We start from the raw sequence: 6,479 nt of genomic DNA, 5'->3' as shown, positions 1-6,479 counted from the left end.
GCATATCTGGAAACCAGTCTGGCTCTCCTTTTCATCAGTATTATTAAGATAGCTATTAGAGTTATAAGAATGTGGTTAGTGGTTTTGGACTTTATGAAATGCTTGTAGGATGCTGCATGTATTAAACTTACTTATAATATTTGTATCTCATGTTAGGAGGCAATATTTAAGTGTTTGCTCTGTAACTATAAAAATGTTTGCTAATGGCATGTCTACAGTTACTGAGCTGCAGTGGTACATAAGAAAACCACCCCCGTGAGCAGCAGAAGCTATGTCCGTGGGAGAAGCTCTTCTGCTGACATAGTGCTGTGGACACTGGTGCTTATGCCAGAGTAATTTATGTCGCTCAGGGGTGGAATATTCACACCCCTGAATGACATAAATTTTGCTGATATAAGTTGTACTGTAGACACAGCCTAAGACTGTAAACCTGGACAGCCAGGAGAGAAGCATTTCTAAGTGAGACATCCTAGTTTACCACAAGAGGTGTCATCTCCTCCCCAAGAAAAGAAGGCCTATTGACACCAGACAAACCATTGTGGAACATCAGTGGCAAAAGACTTTGTTGACTGGATCCCCCACACTCATGAAGAGGGTATGTGCCCAAGCCCTTGTCCCACCACAGCTTGAACACCAAGGGAAGGGATTAAAAGAAATGATCATTGGTATGCTGCTTGGAGTTTGGAGATGGCAATATTTCTAAGCATAAGCAAGGGATCCCCAAGCTGCTTAGTTTGAGTTAGTCGTAAAGGACATATAGAACTTGTACATATAGCAGCTACTATCACCTTCTGGAACCTAAGACTGTAACTCGTTTGTGTGTGTATATTTACCTGCTTTAACCTGTAAATAAGTTTTATTTCTTTTTATGCTAGCTAGCACACTTACTCGCGCCGCTGCGCGCGCGCGAGCGCTAAGTGTAGTAGTCCAGCAAGCGCCAAAAAAAGCTCTCCCAGCTCCTGTCGCTCTCCACCCTCCTGTGGGGAGGAGGCGACAGCGCTGGGGCGGCTCCCAGCGCTGGGGCACTGGCGCCACTGCGCGCCGTAATTTGCCAGCAGCTGCGCAGAGGTGTGTTTCACACCCTGCTGCAGCGCTGCAAATTTGTAAGTGTAGCCAAGCCCTCAGTTAATCAATCTTTATTACAGGATTGACTACAAGTATTGTCTTTGGTGAGCGATCTGAGGTACAACAGACCTGAGGTAAGTGACAGGTCCTTTGGGATTGGGAGTCACCTGAACATTGTTGTGATTTTGGGTGTAAGGGACCATCTGTCACAAAGGCAGGCTTGCCTGGGTGGCAAGACAGCCCGGAGTGCCCAAGGGGACGGTCTGTGACTCCACGGGAAGGCTGATCTAGTGCTTGTGGAGTTCACACTTGTTACTGGGTTGGTGAAATCTAATTAGAGAACATATAGCCACTTTGGGGGTTGTGCCCTGCTTCTTGACAGTCTACCCTGAGGTTGGCACCTACATTCGTGATCCTCTCCAGATAGTTTGACAGGGGATCTAGCCAGTTCTTTGGTAATGGTAAGAGGAACCCCTAGATATTGAATCCGGCTGTTACTGCTGCCAATACCGCCTGGCAGAATGGTTCCATCTCCATGAGCAGAAACTCCGAAGAAATCATTGCTTGACTCAGCACAGCAGTGGGACACCCCTACCAGAGGGAGATGGGCTAGTGGGATAACAGGAAATGACTCAGGTAATATTCAGCTCTGTTCTGGATGCAAACCAGCAGTGATCTTAAGGGGAAGAAGCCTCTTTAAGTTCTGCTGCAGCTGAGCTGAAACCCCCAATCCAATGGAGTATATACCATACTCCTCGTATCTGTGCATGCACTGGGCTTCCCTGCCGTCACCCCCCTAAACCAGGTGATGGTGTCATGGATGCCACCCTCTGCCCCAGTGAGTCAGGGATGGGCTTTGGGAGTGGGAGCATCCCTCTGTCTCTTTTCAGAGCTCCATTTGCACTCTCTGACCCCAGAGCTCCAGCAGGCTCCCTGCTGCAGAGCCCACCTGAAAACCAGGCGAAGTTCGGGCTCATTCTGCTTTATATTTTAACAGCTACTGTTCTACAGTAGATTCCTGGAGGCATAACTCTCGGTTTGTACTTTTCAGAATAACTAACCTAACTGGCCCTTTGTAACATCAGAGTGATCCAACCAACCACATACTTGCCAAACCAGGTATCATGATATAGCCCTTTGGACTCAGAGAGCCAGATTCCAGCCCCTCCCCTGGTGCTGGCATAAACAGCAAGCTGGAATTCCCCTTGCATGGGGGAATCCCGGGGTGGAATAGAACAAGTGGCACCAGTTCCTGGGGAGGGGCATATTGGGAACATGGCCAGACTATTGCTGCAATCCTGGCTGTCCCAACAGCTCCTTAGTACTGTTACCAGGAGTCCCAAGTAAGAACAGCCTTGAAGCAGCTCTAACTTGTAGCAGGGGCTGAACTGGATGCCTACCTGGCCCCAAGAAAGGGGACAGGAGAGGGCCAAAAAAGTGCAGAGCCATCTTTGCCTCCCCACAGATGTTGCAGTGGGTGCAGCTCAGCTGGACCAGAGGCTTGAGCCCACAGCATGCAGCATACCACGCATGCCATGGCTAGCATTGGCAAGGCTCGCTCTGTGGTGGGCAGGCTGCCCTTATACAATTGAAAGCAAAGGAGAGAAAGCATCTTGCTGACAGGCTGTTCTCTTTCGACCTCTGCTCGACACTTTCCCGTAAGCACATTTGGAAATCTAAGGAGCCTGAACTTTAGACCATTTTTGGCTGAAGGCTGAGGAGTTGTTTGACATTGTAACAAGCACTGGATGGGTGTGGGTAGATATGATGCATTGGACTCTGGATTGTTTTGTCATTACAACTGGCTGAACTTTAAGATGTCCTGATTTCTAAGAATCTCAAGCAATAATAAACTTGTTGATCTCAGCACCACCTCCTAGCTTTGTCCCGGCTTTCTTGCTTACTTTCTCTCCCTTGATGAAACTGGCTATTTGTCTCTTAACTTTATTTTATTTTGTTCCACAAATACCAGTACATCTCCTCCCCCATTCCACTCTGTTCCCATGGCAGGAAAAATTCAAACATCATGCATATATCATATAAAGATCATGCATGGCCCAGAGAAAAGTATCCTGCACTTGGCATGATTCTTGCATGTTCTTTGCATTAAGTGATCCTTGCATGTCTTGCAGTTCCTGGTGGGGCTTTATATTTAAACAGGAACTCAACCACCCCTACAGCTTTTAATAAATTAAGTCTGAAATCATATTTCAAATACTGATAGCACTTAGATTCTCTAGCTCTACCCAAGGAGTGAAGTCATCTCCTATACATTTCGCAGAGGTTAGATGTCTTTGTCTCTGAAGTAACTTTTTTCTCAGTTCTCACTTCGTCTCATCTGTGTCTTTGCAGTTTCTCTTCCTTTTTTTAGTGCAAGGTTTTCCCCCCAAAGATGATGAGAGTATATATATATTAGGGGAAGGACAGGGTCTCGTGAATTATGTCAGAACTGAGTCATGGAGGGGTAGCGATGAATTTATTAGAAACGCAAAGGTGAATGGTGTGGATTGTCGTGGCTGGCGTGACACAGTGTCAGACATTACTTTGGTTAAGAAGTGTTGTGCCCGAGAGAAGGACAAACTGGCAGGCAAGAACATAACTAGTTAATTTTCTGTAATTGTTCCTTTAGCTAAGATCCACCTGGAGTGGGGGGGATTTTAGTGGTGAACTGACGGTCGGCATTCAAGATAAACTTCCAGCAGACGTTCTGATAGGGAATGATATTATGGCTAAGTTGAGTACGGCTAATGTCATAACAAGGTCTCAAGGGAAGGATGGTACTGATGCCTCCAGCTTGCCTGATGTCAGTGAAAGGAGCTGCAAAGGGGAGGAGATGGCCTCCAGCTGGCTCCCCACTACGACCCTGGTCACACCTACTAGACTCTTTTCTGTATGGCTTGATCATTTCCACTCATATCCAAATGGGATAGTCTTGTGAGCATCATGGTAACCATGTCAGCCTGTACGGACGCAGAGGCATCACCTCACAGTAACTGAAGGCAAAGAGAGTTTCAAGGCACCTTAGCACCTCTCCAAATCCTGGGAGTAGCTGGGCATGAACTGTCCCTGGTGCAATTTAGAGCATCCACAGGGCTATGCTAATGTACACTGGCTAAAATGTTAGACCCGCAATAGAGGTCTCCCTACTGGGTGGGAAGCAAGCAGATACCGGACACAATGTTGGTATACAATACTCTAAATGCTCTTTATTGTTTACAAAAAAACTTTACTCACTCCACATTCATACCCCAAACTATACCAAAGTCCAAAAGTCAGAATGGTCCCGATGGCCAGTTGAGTTTCCTTCCGTCAGGATAAGATCATAAGATGCTGGGAACTGGCAAAACCACATCTATATCCACACGGGACTCTGGATCAATAAACACCTCCGACTTGCAGAAATCATAGGCATCTATTTATAGTCCATTCCGTCACGTCATTGGTTCTTTGCCTGTGCTTACAAGGCCTTCTACCCACACAATTCCAAAGAGACAATCTTGGGCGGGCCGCCATGATCCAAGGCGTGCCATTTCCTCCAATTCTTATACAACTTTATATCAGCTCAGCTGGGGTTATTTCCTTTATTTTGATGATGATGATGATGATGATTTTTGGTATTTTTTTCAGAACATAAGATTGTTTTTGCACAAAAGAGTTCTAATAGTACTTGACCTTAAGTCCTTGTTTCAGTTGCGAACTTGCAACGCATACATTCGTTTTCAAGCACGCATCATTCATACCAGGCCTCAATGACCTGTAATGTATCACATGGATATATGAATCACAATGTGTATATATCCCAACAAAAACAGTCCTGTAGAGATCAGACCGCTGGTCAGGGATCAATGCATTGTGCCGTCCCCATGCCCCAGGCAGCCTCAACACGCCTCCTCATCCTTTCCACCACTCCAAGGTGCGGCTCTGCCAGCTCTGCACCTCCGGAACACTGCCTAGCTTCATGCCAAAAGCATGGGAAAATATGACCATGCAATATGGCACCAAAGTTTGCAGATAAGGCTTGCAAATGTTAGCAACCCTTTCGGTGATCTTGAGCTCCCAGTCTCGGGTTTGCAACAACACACAAAATCAGATGAGCATCACATGGCATTGGAATTTCATCATGATCACACGGGAGCGATGAAAGGTGTATTCTGGGTGTAGCACAAGGAACCAGATATAAGGATTTGGGCTGTTCAGCACGAGGCTAACCAAAGAGCTTATGTGCTCCTCAGCTAGTGACTCAGAACGTTACCTCGGGTGTGCATGTGTCTGCGTGGGAACTCCATTCACCAAAACGCTATGCATCAAAGTGGTTCCCTTATTCAGTGCAAAAAGACCACTGTGCTCTAAGCCGTTCTGAGAACGGCTCTGGCAGCCCTGTCCTTGAGACCAAGCGGTGAAAGCAGAGGCTGTTGATAAGAGGCACTAGAGAAGAAAGTATTATTAAGGCTCCTGGACTTTCTGATAAATAAGAGTTATTCATATATACATGAATAGGCAGGAGTGCACATTTCAAACATGAATTTCCCTGCTTGCCCACCCTCCACCCAAGGATATTCTTTAATTAGGGCTTCTGATTTTTGGTTTTATCCAATAAATACTGATAAAAATCCCCCCAATAAAAAAAAAACCCAAACCCAAAATCAGTGTTTATCCAATAAATGCCAGAAAAGTACTGGAAATGTTAACTTGTATCTAAGGGCTTGTCTACAGGGAATAATAATACAAACTATGGGGGTGTGATTTTTTATGTGCACTAATGTGTTGAATATTAATTGGTCTGTGTAGACCCCGCTGGTGCACACTAAAGCTACTACAATTGCTTTAAAGCATACAAGGGAACGTTATAAAGAGATCTCTCATTACAGTATATAATATACATTACTCATTGCCATATATACAAAGAGAAAACCCTTCATCATCCCAATTTTTTGTCTACATAAAACTCAAAAACAGCTAAAAAATAAACCCTGAAAAATGAAATTAACAAATCCTGAACAACAGAAGCCTTATTCATAATCACGTTTTCTGAGTGCAAATGAAACTTGCTTAAAATATCAGCTGGACGAATTTGTAGCAGCCCTAGGCAGCAATTTTTCTTTCATAATTATGCACTTCTGCAGATACACACTCCCTTTCCTAGGTCGGTGGCCAGCAAAACATGCTTAGCAGTAGGGCAGGAAATTCACAGAATAACTGGATAAGCAGCCTAGAGGGTGAGTGGAGCCCTATGCGCTTCTCTGACACCTGTGCAAATTACTGACGCATTCCAGCCAATAAGGCCCTTTTGGATACTTTTCTCAATGCTCATCTCAGCTAAGATTTTTAAAGAAAAAGAGGGAAAGAAGGAAACAGCAAGTCTCACTGCTCCACCTAGTGGAGGAGAAAGGGAAGTTGATTCATTCGAAAACAAA

The sequence above is a fragment of the Mauremys reevesii genome, linkage group 13 (assembly GCF_016161935.1).
Source record: "Mauremys reevesii isolate NIE-2019 linkage group 13, ASM1616193v1, whole genome shotgun sequence".
Lineage (NCBI taxonomy): Eukaryota > Metazoa > Chordata > Testudines > Geoemydidae > Mauremys > Mauremys reevesii.
This window is presented reverse-complemented; position numbering follows the sequence as displayed.